This window comes from Galleria mellonella, unplaced genomic scaffold (genome assembly GCF_026898425.1).
Source record: "Galleria mellonella isolate WM207_F2 unplaced genomic scaffold, CSIRO_AGI_GalMel_v1 utg312, whole genome shotgun sequence".
Taxonomy (NCBI): Eukaryota; Metazoa; Arthropoda; class Insecta; order Lepidoptera; family Pyralidae; genus Galleria; species Galleria mellonella.
In genome coordinates, this window is record NW_026442074.1 from 777,878 (window position 1) to 802,592 (window position 24,715).

Consider the following 24,715-nt stretch of genomic DNA (forward strand, 5'->3'; position numbering starts at 1 on the left):
GCCTACTGTTGTATGTTTACTTTTCTTATACGAATATTTACCTATATTTGCTGTTTCAAGTTAACAGGAGATATTTTTTACACTAACCTAACCTAACTGTATGAACACATACCTATTGCTCAGGAATGTGGGCCATGTTTTCATGGACCATCCAGACTGCCAGTATTTGAATCGTTGCAGAATAATTCACATGGTGGTTAACATACAAAAAAAAGAAGTAGGTTAGTTCAATGTTATTTATTTATAAATGTAACACTTTAAATTAATAATTTATATTTGGTATAAATTGATATTGTTAAAATTTTGGTGGGCCTTTGTTGCCTTTATTAAAGAATTTATTTATTGATTTAAGAAAAGTATTAAGTATGAATGTGTATGTAAGTATGTGTGTAAGTATGAATGTATAAGGGCAGAGGAAGACCTGAAAAGACTAAACTGTATGTAATGTTATATGGCAAGCATGGGTGAATAACTGCGAATAGAGGAGAACAGAAGAGAAAAATATTAATGTTTTTTCTTCAATCTCCATTCCATATATTAGTAGTCTCATATAGTAGTCTCCAAAGGGGGACTTTGTACAAAAGTCGATTGCTTGGGTACCTCTATCCCATTCGTGTTTCTACCGTGAATCAGTTGTGTTTACATGGCTGAGTTTCGGTTTGAAGGGTGGGATATGGCGTAAATTTACTGGGTACAGAGGAATAACACCTGAGTCCTCAGGAATGGCAACGCATGGGGGGTATCATGGGCGAAACAGTATTCTCTGTTATGTCCATGGTACTGCTCATGTCTATAGGCGACGGTTACCACTTTCCATCAGGTGGGCCGTCAGCTTGTTTGCCATTCTAAGTTGTATAAAAAAAAAGTACGTGTATACCAAATTTCTTGGTATATTATCGAACAAACTTTTGCATACGGGCAATCATGTAGGGCCATGTTTCGGTTCCATAAGTCATCACTGGCATCACGCACTGGTTAAGGACCTTCGTCTTCAAATTCTGAGATGTTTTGGATGAAAATATAGCAAAAATATGATTGAAGCTGCAACTCATACAGAATCGTAATAGCAAATTGTTGTCTAAAGAGAATATCATACATTTATCAGGCGTCTCTATAACCTTGCTTCTCTATAGCATCAAAATTCGGTCCCAAAATTGACTCGTAAGCAACAACGTAATTATCTGCCGATTATTTTGCTCTTTCTGATTTCCAGATCTATCACCGACACATTTTTACCCTTCTCTGTCTCCTAAAGTTGTTTTCATTTATCGTCGTCTGTTTATGACAGCTAAACTAACAGTTTTGCAGTTCCTGAGGATTTGCAGGATCGTAAAGTATGAGAATAGGGAATAGTAAAATTACGGACAAGACGCCATGTATCTTACCCGAAATTAGAGGATTGGGGATTTCGAAGAAGAGTAAAGAGGATACAATGAGTCCTACGGTTTCTACGTTGACGAATAGGAAACCATTTGAGACCGACAGAGAGAAATGTGATCGAACTTCCGAAAGTTGAAGTTCGAAGATGAAGGTTACATATAATGTTTTTTCTTCAATCTCCATTCCATATATTAGTAGTCTCATATAGCAGTCTCCAGAGGGAGACTTTGTACAAAAGTCAATTGCTTGGGTACCTCTATCCCATTCGTGTTTCTACCGTGAAGCAGTTGTGTGATATCCCTTCGAACCGGAACATAGCCATACAAGCACAATTCATACAAGTACTCAATACACCCTTGTTTTTTTTTGATGGATGATAATGGAATGGTGACCCCACCCGCGCTATCGGTATACACAGGCGGGGCACCAGTGAAAGATGATAGGTGAAGATGAAGTAGGTCAGTTAGCCCATCGTGACGAATTCAACAAGAATTGTTCACGATGGTTTCCAGGGGGAACCACGTGGAGGTCGACCTAATAAGACATATTGCTAGCAATGGGGCTGTCGAACTCCATTGCTAACAATCCCTTTTCCCCCAATACACCCTTGTTTGTATGCCATAAATCCGGCGTGGTGACCGTTTATATAACTACACAGGTATATTTATAGATTAATGTTCCAATACACTGGTACAGTGTAATTACTCGTGCTAAACCCGTCCCAATGAAAACGAGAGTGGCGCAACCCGTCTGATGGCATCAGTACATAATAATAATAGTGCTTTAGAGATGGGAGAACAATTGTATCGATAGTCGATTAATGAACTTTATCGATGGATTATAATACAAAATTGTAATTGTAGTTATAATTCTAATTGATAATAACTTAATGCTAGGGTTTTTCTGTGAAATGAGGTCAACTGGCGCACTGGCGCACGCACTAAATTCAAACGAGCATATAATAAATATACACTAAGCTTTATAAAATACAAATGGGCGAGAAGGTATCGCTCATTTGTATTTCATAGAAAAATTATGTTAATAAAAATATAAACATAATTTTTATAAGTAGCGAGAGGTGGTCGGGATAGCGCAAATCGGAACATATTTGACGTGCGACAGGATCTCGTTTGAGATGCTTAAGTGGTAAATACGTGTATGATAATTTAACATTAAAAATTATCAATGTTCTCAATAAAACATAATTTATAATATATGGAATAACAATACCATAGGTATTTGTTTATTTATTATTAGATGATTTTCATCAACTGCGATTAGTGTCTTATTTCAGTGAACTTTAAAAATTAATGTCCTCAGAAAGCATTTTTATAAAATGCTTCCTTCTATATTTCGACAGCATTGACTTTTCTGGGAACTCGAATTGAAAAGCACAGTCGAAAGAGTTCACTCAAATCGAATAGTGACCACAGTTGTTGATAATCATCGCATTGTAGTTTGTTAATGAAATATCGACAATGTTTTTTTAAAGAGTATAGTAGAACTAAATGTGTGTATGTGTGTGTGTGTAGATATGTGTATGTATATATGTATTTATGTGTGTAAGGTTTTATTTATTTATGTATTAATGTTATATTATTATTCATTTACTTTTATTATTTACATATGTAGGTATACAGAGCTGTTTTTATTGTATTATATATTCAATTTTTTTACTGGGTATTATTTAGTTTATCTTTAATTGTACGGTTATTACCCTTATACATTCTACAGCTTTCTTTCAGCTTCTCAAAGGTTGACTGTAAGAGATCCCTTTATGGGATAATTCCGCCATTGGATATTAAATCATTTACCAGTGTTCAATCTGAGTTATGTACAATAAAGATTTTACAATACAATACAATACTATGCTCTTTAAAAAAATATCGAGTCGTATAAATTGGCTCAGCTTTATGCCCCTTCTATTCTCTATTGTTTTTATTAATGTACATTTCTCATTCATTGGATTAATTGTGTTATATGTGTTATAAAAAACAATATCGACATATATTTTATCGACATCGTGTCGCAACTAGGGTCGTGATTGTCGTCGAAACCGAAAGTGATGCGGCATGGGAACCGTGTCAGTCGATGGCGGTACAGACTAGTACCACCATTGCCGTGATCTGTTTTGACAAAAATGACATCGTTTACATTATCATCATCTCAGCCAACTGTCCACTGCTGCACATAGGCTTCCCCCATAAGGGGGATTTTGCCAGTAATCGCCACGCTTGGCAACCGCAGTTAGATTTTAAGTAATGTTTTAAAATGGACGCTGCTGCCTATCCCTAGGTTACTAAGTTCCCACAGTCGCCTCTTACGACTCCACGGATAAGGAAGGGTTGGCCAATTTTATGCCGAGACCTATACGGCATTGTTTACATAAATTCATGTAGTTTTAATATTGATTGTCTGTCCCTGTTAAGCAAAATTTCTCCTAAAATTCCCAATTCTAACTCTCGTCACTTTAAACTTCTTGATGTTCTATTAACTCGTAGACAGTACAGAAAAGAAATGTTTTATAACAAAAGCTTGCACTATTTTTAACAATATATGTAGTAGGAATAACGAAGTCGCTATATTTAGTAACAGCTTGGTATTTTATTTACTTTATTTTAAAACAAAAGAATAAATTTGTCGCCGCGTGTATCCTGGCATAAAATAGACCAAGTCTTCCTTCCCCGTGGGTGTCGTAAAAGGAAACTAAGGGAGGGCGAGTGATGGGCAGCAGCGTCCCTTTTAAAATATACTCAAAGGCCTAACTGCGATTCCCAACCCGCCTGCCAAGCGTAGCAAGTATTGGCAAAACTTCCCTTGTGGAGAAGGCGTATGTCCAGCAGTGGACAGTTAACTGACACATTTGAAATAATTAATAATTGAAAAATACATTAGACGTGATAATCGTCGACCAATTACAAAATTTCAAGAACAGCTACAGAAATTTAGCGGAAAATTTTTAGGAAAGAGAGAAAGCACAGGCAAAGTTACAATTTCATTTTTTTATACAACTTAGAATGGCAAATAAGCTGACGGCCCACCTAATGGAAAGTGGTAACCGTCGCCTATAGACATGAGCAGTACCATGGCCATAACAGAGTACACTGTTTCGCCCACGATACCCTCCATGCGTTGCCATTCCTAAGGACTTAGATGTTATTCCTCTGTACCCTGTAAATTCACGCCATATCCGACCCTTCAAACCGAAACACAGCCATGCAAACACAACTGTTTTACGGTTGAAACACGAATGGGACAGAGGTACCCAAGCAAACGACTTTTGTACAAAGTCTCCCTCTGGTAATTTTTTTTTTTTATTGCACAATAAAACTTTATACAAGTGGCGAACTTAATGCCATATGGCATTCTCTACCAGCTAACCATTTGGTAAAAACAGAAAAAATGTGTATTGTCCATTAAAAAATACTAAACTACTAACAATCCTTAGGATTGTTAATAAATGGGGATTAGTAGCTCCATTGCTAGCAATATACTTTGTCAGGTTGACCTCCTCGTGGTTCCCCCTGGAAACCATCATGATTAATTTATTATTAGATTTGTCATGGTGGGCTAACTGACCTGCTTCATCTTCACCTATCGTCCCTCACTGGTGCCCCGTTAGTGTATACCGATAGCGCAGGCGGGTCACCATTCCATTATCATTCATTTAAAAAAAAAAAAACAACTAACAATCCCTTCATTACAATATTCTAACAATTGTTACAAATTGATTAATGTAATGTTACTTAACAGAAAGGTTACGATCTTCGCGTCAAAATGTCCCAATATGATGGATAACAGATTTGATACACAAAAAGAACGCTTATTACACGAAGCAATGAAACTTTTATTGGCTAATAAATGCTAAACCACTTAGTGAAATGTCAGGGCGAGCGTCAGGCATTTCATGTTGAAGCCTTAGGTTGAAGCACTTCTGAAAGTTGTTTTAAGTGATACGTTTTTTAAAACCCTCGTATTTTGTTGGGCGTGACCGTTTTTTTTTTTATACTACTTAGAATAGCAAACAAGCTGACGGCCCACCTGATGAAAAGTGGTAACCGTTGCCCACAGACATGAGCAGTACCATGGACATAACAGAGTGTACTGTTTCACCCATGATACCCCCCATGCGTTGCCATTCCTGAGGACTCAGGTATTATTCATCTGTACCCAGTAAATTCACGCCATATCCCACCCTTCAAACCGAAACACAGCCATGCAAACACAACTGCTTTACGGTTGAAACACGAATGGGACGTACCCAAGCAATCGACTTTTGTACAATGTCTCCCACCGTTTTATCGCGTGGTCGTTTATTGACGACCTCCATGGTGTGGTGAACATGTGGCCATATGTAAACAACGAAGAGCTTCAATCCGTACTATCGTTGTGACTTATATATTTATTAAATTAATATATACTGCGTATAGTTATTTATATATGTATTGTCTACAATAATAGCCACCTGTATCCACTGACTGCCTGCAACGCATTTCAGGTCGTCACACCGTTTTGTGGTTAATAATGATAGTTTCAAATATATATATATGTGTGTGTGTAATGATTTACAATCTATGTAAATATTTACTTTAATTTCTGTTTAGCACTACTACTGCCCACTCACTGCTTCCTATGCCACTGCGTTAGGTTGACTGGAAGAGATCTCTTTTAGAGATAAGTTCGCGTTTACTAACATTGTTATTAACTTATTGTTATTACTGTATGTTTTAGTGCAATTAAGAAAAAAAAAAATATATATATATATATAGGGGAAAGTGGGGGAATTGGGAACACTTAACTTCCAACGTCCAAAAATAATAGAAAAAAGTCTTAGATATAGCAACTTTTATTACAATATAAACTTTACTTATCTTATATATACAGAAAAACTCTCAAGAATCAACGTTTCATTAGAAATTTTAACGAAAACAAAAAACGTTGTCGTTTCTTTTTACCCGATACCCTATGGGGTAATTGAAATCATCCCGAAGGGTAAATGGGAACGGTATGGGGTAATTAGAAACGACACAATTAAATCTTTATAATAAACTATAGTTTTTTTGGTTGGCGCATATCACACACGTACCCTAGACTAGTCTCGCCAGCAGTACATTTTTCATGTGCCCAGAGTTTACAGATCATCCAATCCTCTGTCGGCGGAGATTCATATTTTTCGTTGGTTAACTCTTCTTCGAACTTATTTTCTTGCAAAGTTTCTTTAAATATATATATATATATATATATATATATATATATATATATATATATATATATATATATAGTGGATGGAGAAGGAGTTTTACTTTGACTGACAGTGTTATCGGATAAATTTAAACTTTGCTCGCTGTAGTTTTATGAGCATCGCATTCTTGAATCTGACTGATAATTGATTAGATGTCATATTCTCAAAGATGTCTTTAAATTTGTCAGGATTAATAGGATAAATTCCAGCGGCTCTAAATCCACTGACAGCCTTGCTTATGTTAGCTGTTTTATTGTACGCCTTTGTAAAATGTTCTCCAACCTCGTATTGGGTTATTCGTTTCCCAGGATTGTTAACCATGTACAACTCACATTCCTTATTGTATGCTATCTTCAGTTTCTTTGTTAAAATTGTGTTTCAGCTTTTTTAAGAATTAGCTTCAGCAAATCTAAAAGCAATTCTACGTAATGAACTTGGTGTTATTCCATAAAAAGTCTTGCAGCAATCAAGTATATATTTTTCTAGCTGGTCTTCTTCTTCTCTATTAAATACAGCAGATCGACCTTTTTTTGGTGTCTTGACTTTGTTTTGTTTTAATTGTTTGAATAATGTTGATTTTGGTATTGAATATTTGGTAGCAGCTTGACCTAATGTGAGCTTCTTACTTCTAACATCTTCAACTGCATGGCGAAGATCTTCAATATTGTATTTCGATTCAGTCTTTCGTATTTAGTTTCGAGGCATCTAAAACAATTTTTAAAGTTAAAACATTTTTACATAATTAACCAGCAGTACTAGGGGTAATATATATATATATATATATATAGTCAATATATATCAAAATGCCGCCATCCTCAATAGTATTTTTGATAACCTTCAAATGGAAGCAGATAGTACATGCATGATAATAACAAAATATGGTGCCTTTGAATTCAAAAATATGATAGTTACACCTATTATAAGACACGACAAAAATTATAAAAGAAATGCAAAAAACATTTTTCGACTTACCGTGACAGCGTACATGTGGCCTTTCACTCTTACTATTTGGTGTACACTGAGGTGCGCTGGATGCGTCCGTTGAATAAGCGCAGGATGGTGTAATGTGGGGGGAAGTATTATTTACCTAGCTGTTCCCAATTACCCACCGTTCTCAATTCCCCCACTCTCCCCTACTTAATATGATATAATAAAATATACAGTAATAACAACAAGTTAATAACAATGTTAGCATTATTATTATTATATAGGATTGTAATTATATCTTTTTGATATGCAGGCAGCTTGGGACTGTTCCCACTGACAGTCTATTGGGAGGCCTATGTTCAGCAGTGGACAGTTAACGTGAGGGTAACTATTATGGTACTGTAACATAGTTTATTACTAATAATGAGAACGAGTAGTAACCGAAGCTAGTTACTTGTACTTATGTATGTATTTATGTATGTGTGAAGTGTAGGTGCAACTTTCCACTGCGGTGCATTGCATCACACGTGCGCGACACGTGTGAGTTGTATGTGATGTACGGACAGATAAACAATAAAGGGCCTCTATCGCTCACTAGGGTGCGGTTGTATCGTTGTGTAACCAAATCAAACAGTTAGTTGTATAGAAAATCTGCGCTGAACTTATGCTAACTGTCTGATGGGTAAAGCTACCTTTGCTGGTCAATTCAAGACATAAGTAAAGACGAGTTAGAGATGTTTTAAGAGGGACGCTGCTGCCCATCTCTCGCCTATCCTCAGTTGCCTCTTACGACACACACGGGTTTTTTTTAATGGGTTAAAATGGAACGGTAACCCCGCTGATGCCCATGATGAATTCATCAGGAATTAACCATGACAGTTTCCAGGGAGAACTGCGAGCAGGTCGACCTGGTTGGGTATATTGCTAGCAATGGGATTCTCAGTCTCCATTAATAACAATCCCTTTCCCCCTACTCGTCTTTACTTGTGACTTGAATTGACCAGTAAAGGTCGCTTGCGCTATCGGTATACGCTGGCGGGGTACTAGTGAAGGGTGACAGGTGAGGATGAAGGTAGGTCAGTTGGCCCATAGTGGCCAATTAAAAAAGAATTAACCACTATTGTTTCCAGGGGCAACCACGTGGAGGTTGACCTGATAGGGTATTTTGCTAGTCTGACTGACCCTATTACTAAAAATCCCTCATCCCCCACACACATGGGATAGGTAGGGGTGGCCTATTCTATGCCAAGACAACCCGGCCATTATGAGAGGCCAGAAAGCTACATTATCAACTAGTAACAGGGGCTGTGCTTTATTTTCAAAAATTAAAGATTTACTTGTACCTATTCTATCTCTAATCTGTACTTATAATAAATCTGTAGAGAGGTCAATTCTGTACATGAAATATATTTCCAAAATAACTATCAGGGGGTGATTAGTGATCGATACTGATGCCAAAAATGCAATCAGTACAATTTTTGTCTGTCTGTCTGTATGTTCGTTATAGAAACAAAAACTACTCGACGGATTTTAACGAAACTTGGTACAATATTCTTCATACTCCTGGGCAGGTTATAGTGTACTTTTTCTCACGCTACGATCAATAGGAGCAGAGCAGTGAAGGGAAATGTGTCTGTTACATCAAAGCCACTGAACCGTGAGGAAGGGCATAAGGAAACGCGGACGAAGTCGCGGGCAACGGCTAGTAATTTATAAATGTCTTTTTTATATTTCAATATAAAGAAATTCTTGTTAGCAGAAAGATATACTTTGCCCGCTCTTGTTAGAAAAAAAAACATCGTTTTACCATACTGCCGTGGAAATCGCATCCAATACTATGCAGTAGTTTTTTTGTGATGCCGGAACAAACATGCAAACAGGCAGATAAAAATTGTAAAAATCGTTGTTTTGGCTTCTATCTCTCTTATTAAATATTTATTTATTTATTCTTTATTGACTACATTACAAAAAAAAAAAATCTTGTACAAAAGGCGGACTTATATATTATATAGCATTTTCTCCAAGTCGAACCTTTGGCAAAAGAGAACAACAAATTATGCGGTAAAAAAAATAAAAAATTGTTGCAGATAAAGTTTGCAAGGGTGGGCATATGGCGTGAATTTACAGGGTACAGAGGAATAACACCTGAGTCCTCAGGAATGACAACGCATGGGGGGTATCGTGGGCGAAACAGTATACTCTGTTATGTCCATGGTACTGCTCAAGTCTATAGGTGACGGTTACCACTTTCCATCAGGTGGGCCGTCAGCTTGTTTGCCATTCTAAGTAGCATAAAAAAAAGATAAACAATTATATGTACGTATCCTATATTGACTATATTTTTTTCTTAATATTTAAAAAAATATATAAGATCACTCATATATTTTTTTACACTTAATCTTAATTTAATTAACTTACTTAAACACTATCTCCTCTAGACTGACATCGTTTTTTTATATAACATTTCAAATTTTAATAACTTATTTAACATTTATTCTTTTTAAGTTATAATGCCTAATTATGGCGAAATATGAGGACTTATACTTATTGTAACATCTATACACTTGCCACGTTTCTTGTAAAAAAAATAAATAAATAAAATAAAATAAACAAAATCGTCTAGTAGCGATTTTACTAAGTAACATTTACTTTACAATTTACTGACGAATACTTACATAAGTAATACTCTAGACAAAAAAAACGTTAATATAAAATAAATTCATCCAAATAGTTAACATTTTAAAGAGCGCATCAGTAATATAATCAGCGTTACGAATCCGGGTCGGCTATCTCCATTTCGGATGTGAAATTTGATTACGATAAAGACAGACCAAAAAAAAAACTTTTATTATATAAGTTTAATAAAAACGTTTTTTTCGTGAAACCTTCGCCTTGATTCGGCCGCAGCCACGGGCGAGCGTTACGAAAATTTATCGAGTACCCAGCTACGAGTGGGCAGCCACTAAACCACGCCACGAATATAAAAAAAATATCCAAATGGAATAGACACAGCCATGTATTTAATAATTAAAATTATGTTTGTGCGCTGAAAGATTACGTACTAAAGATTATCTCTTTAGTACGTAATCTTTGGTATATACCATAGATACCGATCCGATATAGGCACTTTCTCCCACGCAGAACCGCTCTTTGGAATCAACTTCCAGCAGCAGTATTTCCGAACCGATACAACAACATAACCTTCAAGAAAAGAGCATATTCCTTTTTAAAAGGCCGGCAGCACACGTGCAATGCCAGTGGTGTTGTGAGTGACCATGGGCGGCGATAGTCACTTATCATCAGGTGAGCCGCATGTTCGTTTGCCCCCTGTGTTATAAAAAAATCTATATTTTTTTTAATGGGTGAAAATGGAATGGTAACCCCGCTTGCGCTAAAGGGATACGCTGGCAGAGCACCAGTGAAGGGTGATAGATGAGAATGAAAACAGGTCAGTTAGCCCATCATGATGAATTCATCAGGAATTAACCATGATAGTTTCCAGGGGAACCGCGAGGAGGTCGACCTGGTTGGGTATATTGCTAGCAATAGGATTCTCAGTCTCCGCTACTAACAATCCCTTTCAGGTAGATATTGATGGTGGAAATAAAGTCATCATCTATTTTGTATCGTCCATATCGGTCGGATATTTGTTTTCGAATGTGTTAAAAGTCAGTTATACAATATTATTATTTGGATAATTATACAAAAAATCGTACGAAAAAGTTGATCCGTTTTTTTCTCGAAGCATCCGTATGGAGACTATCTATATAATCTAAGATAGAAGTAAATGTATATAGCCAAAGTACACGAGTGTCACTTCCAGCCAGCCCACTTGTTTTATACTGTGGCATCGTCAGTGAGTCGTGACGTAGCGTAAAAATTACGCATTGTTTACTAATACTAATGAAACCATTGTCTTCGAAACACTTTTACTATAATAATTATAGGGAAACATTATTATGTAAATATACCTCTTTAAAGATTTTATTCTACAAACACAAATCAAGATTCTGAAGTGATAATGCACTGTGTTATTGGATCTAATGGTAAATGACCAGAGGCAGACTTTGTACGAAAGTAGTTTGCTTGGGTACCTCTGTCCCATTCGTGTTTCCACAGCTGCAGTTGTGTTTGCATGGCTGTGTTTCGGTTTGAAGGGTGGGATATGGCATTAATTTACAGGGTACAGAGGAATAACACCTGAGTCCTCAGGAATGGCAACGTATGGGAGGTATCATTGGCGAAACAGTATACTCTATTATGTCCATGGGGTTGTATTGATGTCTATAGGCGACAGTTGCCACTTTCATTAGATCAGCCGTCAGCTTATTTTCTATTGTAAATTCCATAAAAATGATCATCATCATTATTTCAGCCATTATCTGTCCACTACAGTCTATATAGGCTTCCCCCATAGACTGCCATAAAGAACGACCCTAAGCCACCTGCATCCACTGACTCCCTGCAATGCTTTTAAGGTCGTCACTCCATCTAATGGAGGGTCATCATATACTCCATTGTAAAGAGGAAAGAAAGAAAACAGCGTAATCCTTTTTAAAAGTTCGACAACACACCTGCAATTCCTCAGATGTTGCAGACGTCTGTGGGTGACGGTAATCACTTATCATCAGGTTCGCTTTTTTTTTTATTTATTTTTTTATGTAAATAACTTTATTGAACAAAATAAAATAAGGTACAAAAGGCGGGCTTGATGCTAGTAGCATTCTCTACCCATCAACTTTTGGGATGAACAGAAAATCACAAACGCGAAAATCACAAATACTACATTATTAAAGTTAACCCCATATCTTAGGGGGGAAAAGGGTTGTTAGTAATGGAGACTGAGAATTCTATGGCTAGCAATATACCCAACCAGGTCGACCTCCTCGCAGTTCTCCCTGGAAACTGTCATGGTTAATTCCTGATGAATTCATCATGATGGGCTAACTGGCCTGTTTTCATTCTCATCTATCACCCTTCACTGGTGCTCCGCCAGCGTATCCCGTTAGCGCAGGCGGGGTCACCCATCAAAAAAATCTTTTACAAAAATACCATTTTCACCCATCAAAAAAATCTTTTACAAAAATCCTAAGTGGATCCATATCATTATAAGCCTAAATTGAAAATCAGGTAAGTGACGCCCTTTGCTGTCAAGAGTTTCTAGGCTACTTCGTTGTATACTACCGTATTATTAATTACTTATTGAAATAAGACAGTTGCAAGGTTATGTTACTTACATAATCTTATATGTATGTATATATTTGTCGCAATAGTAATCTACAAGTGGAACGCGGGCAATGAGCAATGAACTTGTTCAAGTCACACCCCACCACGCCCTGAAGCTCCACAGGTCGACCTTCGCTATGACCTGTAAAATACATACATATACATATATATATACCTATACCCAATTGTATGTAATGCCAGTCTAAACAAGTGTGGTGATTTTTTTTATACCACTGAGGTAGCAAGCAAGCATACGGCCCACCTGATGGTAAAAAAAAAAAAAAAAAAAAAAAAAAAAAAAAGTGGTTACCGTAGCATATGAACACCTGCAATACCAGAGGTATTACGCGTGCGTTGCCGACCCTGAAAAACCTCTTTACCCCCCTTTTGAAGATTACCTATATATCAAAAATAATGACCTTTAAGAAGAGATTTAAAACTTCTCCTCATCATTAGCATATCACCTTTTACTGCCAACTCCTGAACATAAGCTCCCTTGGGAAGTTTCGCCAGTAGTTGCCACACTTGGTCGGCGGATTGGCCACCGCAGTTAGGCTTGGTGTAGTTTTAAAAGAGACGTTACTACTCATCCCCTGCCCTCCCTTATCCGCCTCTTACGACACCCATGAGAAAGGAAGGGGTGGCCTATTCTATGTCGGGACTACACGGCCATGGATATACTCCTACCGTGGCGTAATAGGAAAATCAAGGGGGAAAGGGATTGTTAGTAACAGAGACTGAGAATCCCATTGCTAGCAATATACCCAACCAGGTCTACCTTCTCGCGGTTCCCCCTGGAAACTATCATGGTTAATTCCTGATGAATTCATCATGATGAGCTAACTGGTCTGTTTTCACTCTCATCGATCACCCTTCACTGGTGCTCCGCCAGCGTACCCCGTTAGCGCAGGCGGGGATACCATGCCATTTTCACGCATCAAAAAAAAATAGGAAAATCAAAGGTCTTAAGATCCTGAAACATCATCAGATGGCCTTCGTTATGACTTTTGAAAATATATGCAAACACTTCAATATTACAACTACATTGTGACAAACTGCCTATTTGTACAAATATAGCTCGGTAGATAATCCATAACTCAAAGAGCCTACCATTAAATTTTTCCCCCAAATTCGGGGACGATCGAAACACTTTGACGTTGAATTACATAATAGGTACATCTCGCTGGAGGTGTACGTATATATAGCAACAGCTGAGGCGGCTCCAGCAACCAGCAAAATGAATTGTTTTATTTTTTTCTTTTTTATTATTGTTTTTTTTTTTTACTATTATTGGTGGTAATAAAGACTCTATCTATAATACATACCATTTAAAAATATTAAAACTGTGAAAATATTATTCCTTCAGATTTTTTTTTTTATTTTTGGTAGAATTTATGACAAGTAAAATCCTAAACTTCATTTACTGGTCCGATTTCGGTATGAACGAAAACACGAAATTAAGTCAAAAAATTTGGAATTTCATTTCATGATCGACCTCCAGGTTTAATGATTATCAAAAGGACAATCAAAAACTTGTCAAGTAATAATAATTAAATGATTTTATTGCCTTTTTGTTTACAAATACGGTACAATAGTTATATACAAGATTAATAGAAAATATATTTATTTATTTATTTCATCGACTAAGTGAGCTATACAGTTTCCTAATACGCTCACCCAGGAAAGTATCAGTACAGTAACACATATGTAGATATATTTATAAATACATTGCGAAGTACCAGTATGGCTGGCAATAGATACAAATCCCACGCGGTTCCCCCTGAAAACCATCGTGGTTAATTCTCGTCGAATTCTTCACGATGCACCCACTGACCTGTCTTCATCCTCATCTATCATCTATCATTGGTGCCTCGCCAGAGTTACAATTCCATTATAATCCATTAAAAAAATAGGAACTTACTCAGCCTGGTGACCAACTCACCAGCCCCGAAACCGAAACAAATCTGTCAATAGATTCGTTTGTATTTAATCTAGGAAACTGATTTGATCACCTTTCGTTATTAACTGACACCTCGCCAGCGTATATGAAATACTAACACAGTTCTTTCGTAGCTCGACGTGACCCTCACTCACATTAGGAGTTGCGAATTTTAATACGTTTTAATTAAGTGTAAGCCGTCTGTTATAAAATACGAAATCCAACCAAAACGAGAGCAAAAGCTAGTTCAAAGATAAAAGTACACTTACCTCACGGCACTGTGACCCCGAATTCTCATCCTAGCCACAGTTCGTTGGGTAGCTGCGCGTACGCCGCACGCCGCACCGCCATCTATCGGTTTACGTTGCGTTCGATTTTTGTATTGACACATCGATTTTTTCAATTTCTATTTTGGTTTTTGTGTGTGTGACTGTACTTGGACGTGTCGAGGTGAGTTTTAATTGTTTTCTATAATTCTTAATATTAATTGCAAATAAACATGATTATTTCATAAGTAATTTTAAACAATTTAAATTAAAATATTCATAATTTAATTTACAGTTTAAAAAAATTCATTCTTTAAATTTAAAATGTAAATCTTATTTTAAAATAAAATAATAACTTAATTTATATTAAAATAAATTAAATAGGACAGCATTAAATGAATTATTACAAACTAATTAATTTAATATGAGTAATATCTGAGTCTGTAAAATTGTTCAAATAATTATCATTCAATCATACTTAAACAGCTGACTATAACATGGATAAATAATAAATATAATTAACCTATAATAATTTAAGATAAAAAGTATCCTATCCTATCCAGGATGTGATTTATCCATTAATCAAATATCATTCAAATCAGTTCAATATAAACTTTCAAATGTATAATGTTGGTCGGAGTCATACAACGATATTAAAACTAATAGTTGACCGTGCAAAATTACTGTTTTTTTCCATAATTATAAAGCTGACTTTTCATACATATATACATACATATGTATGTACATACAAACAGAACTATTACCTATTAAATTTTTTAAGTATATAGATCATTTATTCATAACTTACAAAATTAAGTCCATTTTCAATTAATTATATCATTCCCATTGCAAGTTTGTCATATTTTATTCTAATTTCGAGAACGTAGCGTTTTTTATTTAATAATCAATATTAAATAATTATTTTGTAAATATTCATTATTATTACAAAAATTACAACATTTAATTAAGAATATAATTTCACATGTTAATAACATTGACGTATAAATAAATAAAATAAATTATTTTATAATATTAAATTTTAAAATGTAATAATATTAAATAATTAATATTTATTTTAATTGTCAATTTTTATCAGTGATTCTATTATAGATAATACAATAATGACCTTAACGTCTCATTCAAGTTCCACTATTGACCGACATTCTTACTATGAATATTCTATGGTTATGCTTACTTCAAGTTTTCTTCTCATGTATTGATGTATAATCCTTATTTTCATCATCGTCTTTTCTGTTCTGGAGATAAGAAATTGTGGTGACACATTTCTGACTAAGAGACGTAGAAATATGGTGCTAGACGACGATTATCACTTTTTATCAGGTAGGCCATCAACTTGTTGGTTATTTCAAGTATCATAAAAGAAATTCTAAAATATTCTGTTATCAGTCACTTATGTGTAATATTATATAATAGTAAATATAAAAAATATATAATATTTAATTATAGATTCTTATTACTAATTTAATTTATAATTATAATTTAAATGAACACAATTCACTAGTGAAGTACTAAATGCAATTTTCCCCATTTTAAATTTAAAATAAACGTTCTAATTAATATAATTATTTAAATATTAAAATAAAACATATAAATATTAAATGATAATTATAAGTTTTATTTAAAATTTATCAGAGAAAAAAAATATGAATTGAATTCTAAATTCGAAATTTAAATAAACAATTTATTTTCCCAGAGAGCGTTACCCTGACCCAAATGACCCCAGTGAACGTAGACGAATCATGCGAATATTTTGCAAAACGTAGTTCACATAATTTGATACTTTATATCACAATAAAACCGACTTGAGTCGTGACATAATTAGAATGGAACCAACATGAGTATTATTGATATATTTAAAAATTTCTTACTAATGTTAAAATGAGTTTGTTTGTTACCTTATAGCGTTTTAACGGCTTAACCAGTTACTATGAAATTTGGTATACACATACTATATGGTACAGAGAAGAACATAAACTTATATATTTATATAATTTATATATTTTTCACTGTTACTTGACTTTACTCGCTTTTATTCGCAACATATCCTGATATATTCATTGACGATGATAAAAACTATCACAGAGAACTTATATATATAAATACATAATATTATTTATTTATTTCTTTAACTCTTTATTGCACCATAAATAAAAATATACAATGACAAGTGAATAATTCAAGTGAAATACAGTACCATAAATACAGATTGAAATATAGGTACACATAAAGGTACAAAAGGAGGTCTTATAGACTTACCTTTGGTTAAAGGAGAACAGATAGAAGTGGGTAGGTGGCGCAAGAGTGAATTAATAATTCTTCATGCATAAAATACAAAAACCTGTAATGCACAAAAAATCAAATACATATAATTTATATACACATAATATATATATATAAGTCTATGTTATTCTCTATGATAGTTTTTATCCCCATGAATAAAAATATCAGGATATGTACCGAATAAAAGCGGGTAAAGTCAGGTAAAAGGGAGATTATAAAAGAATGTTCAATAAGGTAGAATATTATCGACGTATCGGCAAATATCCCACTAATAATATGTCTATAGTTCGAAGCAGTTGTGTTTGCATGGCTGTGTTTCGGTTTGAAGGGTGGGATATGGTGTGAATTTACTGGGTACCGAGGAATAACACCTGAGTCCTCAGGAATGGCAACGCATGCAGGGTATCATGGGCGAAACAGTATACTCTGTTATGTCCATGGTACTGCTCATGTCTATAGGCGACGGTTACCACTTTCCATCAGGTGGGCCGTGAGCTTGCTTGCCATTCTAAGTTGTATACAAAAAAAGACAAAAAAAAAACATAAAATTCAGTAACATACTTATATATAGTATATAATACTACCATCTTAATTGTGGTTAAAAAGATTTTCGTTGTTTCACAAATAGTGATCTTTGAATGTATAACATGCTGATCGAGGGGGAAAGGGATTGTTAGTAATGGAGTCTGACCCATTGCTAGCAATACACCCTATCAGGTCGACCTCCACGCGGTTCCCCTGGAAACCATCGTAGTTAGTTCTAGTGGAATTCATCACGATGGGCAAACTGACCCGCTTTCATCGTCACCTGTCATCCTTCCCTTGTGTCTCGTCAGCGTATACCGATAGCGCAGACGAGCTTACCATACCATTATCACCCATTAAAAAACATGGTGATCGAAAAAGGCGGGAAATGTTAAACTTGTATATTTTGAAGAATGACTCTACAATTAAAATACTTGACGCTGATAGATATGGTAGTAAAAATAAAGACCGATTGCCATTGAAGGAAAGAAAAGAAAGAAGTTCAATACTGGCAACATAGAAATGCACGCGTTACCATGGTGACGGGAAATAACAAAAAAAGTTTATCAATTTAAAATGTAAAATATTGAACTATTCAGAATCCCGCTTTTTATTTATTACTAAATCGATTAAATAAACCAAGTAGATTCCTTTAGATCCTCTTTCAAGCATAATTACGTATACACACAAAAAATAAAAAAATAAAAAAAAACACTTTCTTGCTTTAGTAAAAAACTGTTTACTTCTTCTTCCATATTTTGCAAGCAAACGACTTTGTGCAAAAGTCGTTTGCTTAGACACCTCTGTCCCATTCGTGTTTCTACCGTGAAGCAGTTGTGTTTGCATGGCTGTGTTTCGGTTTGAAGGGTGGGATATGGCAGTGAATTTACTGGGTACAGAGGAATAACATCCGAGTCCTCAGGAATAACAACGCATGAAGAGTATCATGGGCGAAACAGTATACTCTGTTATGTCCATGGTACTGCTCATGTATATAGGCGACGGTTACCACTTTCCGTCAGGTGGGCCGTCAGCTTTTTTGCCATTCTAAGTTGCATAAAAAAAATTGCATTTATTTATTAAACTGTCCTGAATTTTTCATTACTAAGCTTTTAACACACAATGTTTGCAAGTCTCTCCGTTAATAATTTGCAATCTATTTATATTTACTTCAATTTGAAAATCACGATAAATGCAAGGATATGCAAAGCTATTTAATGACTATATATTTTTTTTAAATATTATTAATAATGTATGGAACTTATTGAGCGCCATCGCGCCTTGACCTCGCCAGTGCATTATGACGTCGTGTACCTTTCATTTTTTAGTTGTATACTCAAGCGCTTTGTTAAATTCACATAGTAGTTCCGCTCGATAATTGTTCTGGCCCATTCATGTGTCTAATATAGTTTTTATATTTTCAGTAAGTACAGATGGTCGCGTACGACTCGGTTTCAGATTTGTTTTCTCCCACGAACACTCAGAGGGCCTACCATGAAGTGTTTTCCGAAATTTCGGAGCCAAACGAAACACAAATTTGATGTTAAAATTGCATAATACATAATACATGCAGGAAATATTAAAAATGTTAAAATATTGTTTCTTTGGACTTTTATGATAGGATGTATGACGAACGAAATGTTGAATTCCATTTATTGGTCCGATTTTGGTATAAACAAAAACACGAAATTGAGTCCGAAATTTCGGAATTTCATTAGATGGTAGACCCGCAGGTTATGGAATGAGCTCCCTGCCGAGGTTTTCCCAAGAGACTACAGCATGGGGTTCTTCAAAAGGGGGGTAAAGAGGTTTCTTTAGGGTCGGCAACGTACGCGTAATACCTCTGGTATTGCAGGCGTTAATAGGCTACGGTAACCGCTTACCATCAGGTGGGCCGTATGCTTATTTGCCACCTCAGTGATATAAAAAAAAAGATACACGGCCAGTTCTAAAAATGTTTTACAATTCTTTTTATGAAATTGAGAGGGATTGCTTCTGTGTTGATCATAGATTAATTAGGCACATGTTTGACGTTCTAAATTTAAATATACATATATAAATCAACTACTAGTCCCGCTAAAATAAAAAAACGGATTTATCGATTTGATTTTTTTTTTTTTTTTTTGCTTTGTTCACTATAATACAGCGGTGCTTTAAAAGAAAAGTAAAAAATATCCTAAAGTTCAACTTACAAAATTAAAAATACATAATGTTGTTTGAGAATTGTTACTTAGGGTTACATTCAATAGATGGCGTTATATGTGATACGTAATTCAACTAATACCTATAATAGGACAGATTTTGAGATAGCATTTTTCTAAACGTTTCTAAAGTTGAAATTTTTCTTTATTTTCTTTTAAATCTTTATTTTAAGGGATCAATGTGAACCAATTTTCTAATAAATTTAAATCAAAATAATTTAAATTTCACTTTACAATGGTCTATAAAACAGTCATCATCATCATCAACTCAGCCATTATAAGTCCACTGTTGGACATAAGCGGTAACCGTTGCCTATAGATATGAACAGTACCATGAACATAACAGAGTATACTGTGTCGCCAATTATACTTACGAGTGTATGTATTATAACTACCACATAATCGCACGAATCAGCTGTTTATCAATGTAGGATACCAGGTATTATGTGGAACCAAGCGGCGAATAACTAGGGGAGCAATCCAGACCACCTAGACAGGAACAAATTTAGAAAAGTTTTTACATAAATTTTACCCGACCAGTAATAGAACGCGGGACCTCATTACGAAAAGCAACGTAAAACTAAACGGACATTAAATATTTTAATAAGATATTAAAGGGTCCAAAAGATCTAACGTTTAATAAGTTTAAAACCTTTTATTTAATAAACCTATATATATTTTATAAAAATATTTGAATGACAAATGTACATTGTATTAGCCGATCATGCACGGGCATTTAACGACCATGTAATGTTTGACATGGTGCATTTAAATAAATACACATAATGTTAACAGAGATTTAAATGAGTAACTGTCGAGTTTCTTGCGAACTCTTTTCAACAGGTAACAACTTACCGAACCGTGGACTCATAAAATAAAAATAACAATTTAAAAATGCTTGTAAACAAGTTTATTTAAATAAAGATGATATGAATTTTAATTTGAAATAAATACGAAATTATATAAACAAAATAAATCTATTTGAATAATTTACTAATCGCCTAAGTCTGGGTCGAGCAAGAAATTGAACGAAATATATTTTTTTTAACATAAAACCTAGATTTTAATTTGCTAAAAGTAATTTCTTTCGTAATTTATATTCAGTTATTGCTTTATTTGGTGACATGAGCAATAATTTATTGCTTAATAATAATTTTAAATATGAAATTAATAATTTACATATATTATTAGCATGTTATAATTTATTTTTATTTTTATTAATTTTTTTTTTATTTTATTTTATACAACTTAGAATGGATCGGTTTAAAGAGTGGGATATGGCGTGAATTTACTGTGTACAGAGAAATAACACTTGAGTCCTCAGGAATGGCAACGCTTGGGGGGTAACATGGGCGAAACAGTATACTCTGTTATGTCCATGGTACTGCTCATGTATATAGGCGACGGTTATCACTTTCCATCAGGTGGGCCGTCAGCTTGTTTGCCATTCTAAGTTGTATAAAAAAATCATGATGATGATGATGAAACTTATATATATAATAGCTCTTAAAAATATGTTTTTTTGTGATTCTACTTTTGAAATTTAGTTCCTTATATAAGTAATAAACCATAAAATACACTGGTTCCGTATAGAACCATACGAAGTACTTTAAACAGCTCTGTTGTATGTGAAACAATAGTGAGTTTTGTATTGTATGATTGTTGTAAAATACATAACACTGCTCTTACCTAATGACTTGCAGCTTCCATCAAAGATTCAACTTTCAACTCGGATGAGATGGGGCCTAGAATAAGACAAATTGCACGATAACGAAGTATTGCTGGTTACTTTATAACAATTTCGTAATGTTTATTTATTTATTCATCTATACTTATAATAAATCTGTAGAGAGGTCAATTCTGTACCTGAAATATATTTCCAAAATAACTATCAGGCGGTGATTAGTGATCGATACTGATGCCAAAAATGCAATCAGTAAAATTTTTGTCTGTCTGTCTGTGTGTTCGTTATAGAAACAAAAAGTACTCGACGGATTTTAACGAAACTTGGTACAATTATTCTCCATACTCCTGGGCAGGTTATAGTATACTTTTCATCACGCTACGATCAATAGGAGCAGAGCGGTGAAGAGAAATGTTAAAAATGTGCACCTCGGCGACGCCGGGACGGGCCGCCAGTTAGTAAATATATGTGTACAAGGAGGACTAAATGCTAAAAGCATTTTCTCCCAGTCAACCGTAGGGAAGTGTCAGAATACTCGAATGCGGTATTAGTAATAATTGATATAGATACTAAAATTTACATATATAAACGAATAAATATATATGAATAACAAATATACTTATACATATATAACATATACTAATATAGTAAACGAAGATGAGAATTAGTAGACACTACTTACTGCATGTCTATAGGCGACGGTTACCACTTTCCATCAGGTGGGCCGTCAGCTTGTTTGCCATTCTAAGTTGTATAAAAAAAAAAAACTACTTAGCAATTTGTGTCTGTCTTTCTTTTTTAAAATAAAATCTTTAATTTATTCAATATTAAAATATATATATATATATATATATATATATATATATATATATATATATATATATATATATATATATATATATCGTATTATATAACTTACAAGTTTTATTACCATCTGTGACATTTTAATTACCATGCAAACACATGTATGTACACATGGTTTTGCATGGTAATTAATTTTGTAAAATTTTATTGTCTTTTTAACACTACAAAAGTGGCAAATAACTGTATATATGTTACTCTTAAAATAATAACTTATTGATCGACAAGAATTGGTTTTCTAAATGAATTAATAAAGCCCAGTAATCGATACGATAAGTATGACGCATGCCTTACGAATGCGCTACAGGGTAATAACTTACAAATACAATTACCGTCTGTGAGTTTACACGGTAATTCGATTTGTATATTTTTATTATTTTATCACTACATAGTATAAAACAAAGTCGCTTGCGCTGTCTGTCCGTCCCTATGTATGCTTAAAATCTTTAAAACTATACAACGGATTTTGAAGCGGCTTTAATAGATAGAGCGATTCAAGTGGAAGGTTTATATATATAATACATGCATAATATTGCAGAGAAACACTGATAAATTTAGAGGTTTCTAATGTGATGTCGTAAATAAGCACATTTTTTGCGCTTACAATGCAAACGTTGGCTGAACACCACGAGATAAATCAAAATAATGTACTACAGTATTGTACGCCTTAAAAAAGGTCAACAAAAAAGTCCACGATGTATATGTATCTCTTGTTATGCAAATTCCATCGATATCTTGGTTTTTCTTGACCAAAATTTGTCATGGAAGGAACATATCTACTTATTGACAAAACACAACAAATATACATTTTCAAAAACATTTTTTACTTAAACTTATTAAAAGTTATATATAATTCATTGTGCCAATCTATCATCTTATACTGTATTCGTATATGGGGAGGCTGTTTTAAAAAAATTAGAGAGGGCTCATAGGGCTGTTTTAAAGACTATGACTTTTAAGCCAATAATGTATCCTACACATAAATTATACGAAGAACTAAAAATATTATCAGTTCGTAAATTGTACATAAAATATTTAATTGTGTTCCAACACAGATTACCAACTGACGTAAAAACATTAAAGAGAAGAAAAGATAAAATATACTATGTTCCTGGTTTTAAGACTAGATTTGCTCAAAATTTCATAAGTTTTTTGGGGCCATATGTATAGTATCATGTTTGAAATATATAGTATTCACGTATTTGTGTAAAAAAATAGTTGATAATTATTTATTGGAAACGGATAATAATGCTACAGTATGAATAAACATACATACACACATACACACACACACACATTCACACACATACACGCACGCACACACACACACACACACACACACACACACACATGAACGGTTTATTTATATACAGCATTAATTTTTATCCAATTAATACCTTAAATACATTGTCCATTTAATATAGATCAATATGGTCCTTTACAGCATGTAATTTAAATGATTATTTCCGAAATTATTACAGATATAAAATGCAGGAACATAGCAGTGTGGCATTGCACCCGTGCGAAGCCGCTAGTTTCACATAATAATTTATTGACACATGAAAATAAATAAAAAAAACTGGAAAATACGCACAATACAAAAACACATTCTTTACTAATACACTATGAGGGGGAGAAAGGGACTGTTAGTAATGGGGTCTAACTGACCCATTGCTAGCAATACACCCTATCAAGTCCTCCACGCGGTCCCACCTGGAAACCATGTTGGTTAATTCTAGTAGAATTCGTCACGATGGGCTAACTGACCCGCTTTCATTGTCACCTATGATCCCTCACTGGTGCCCCACCAGCGTATACTGGCAGGGTGCCAGCATATTACCGATAGCGCAGGCAGGGTTACCATTCCATTATCATCCATTAAAAAAAATACACTTTGAGGTAATGAGTTACAAATTTACAGATTTATAAACTTTTATTACTATTCTTTATTCACATAATAATTAAATAATAGGCAGGAATAAGCTAACAATATTGGAAAACAAAAGACTGTTGACATGCATCACGCACCGATATGTTATGAGGTAATAATTTACATAACTTATTACCGTGTGTGTGTTTACACAGACGGTAATTAATTTGAATTATCATATTAATTACCATCTGTGTAAATTTATTAAATTTCATTTGATTTATAATATTATA

At 34.3% G+C, this 24,715-nt stretch overlaps 1 protein-coding gene across 1 annotated transcript in view; it reads left to right on the forward strand.

Moving 5' to 3' along the window:
- The first annotated feature begins 15,031 nt into the window (after positions 1 to 15,031).
- LOC113516331 (glucose dehydrogenase [FAD, quinone]) overlaps positions 15,032 to 24,715 on the forward strand; it is a 54,696-nt gene continuing 45,012 nt past the window's right edge. The window contains exon 1 of the mRNA XM_031908427.2: positions 15,032 to 15,164. The gene's annotated coding sequence lies outside the window, so the exon portion shown is untranslated. The remainder of the gene's footprint in view (positions 15,165 to 24,715) is intronic.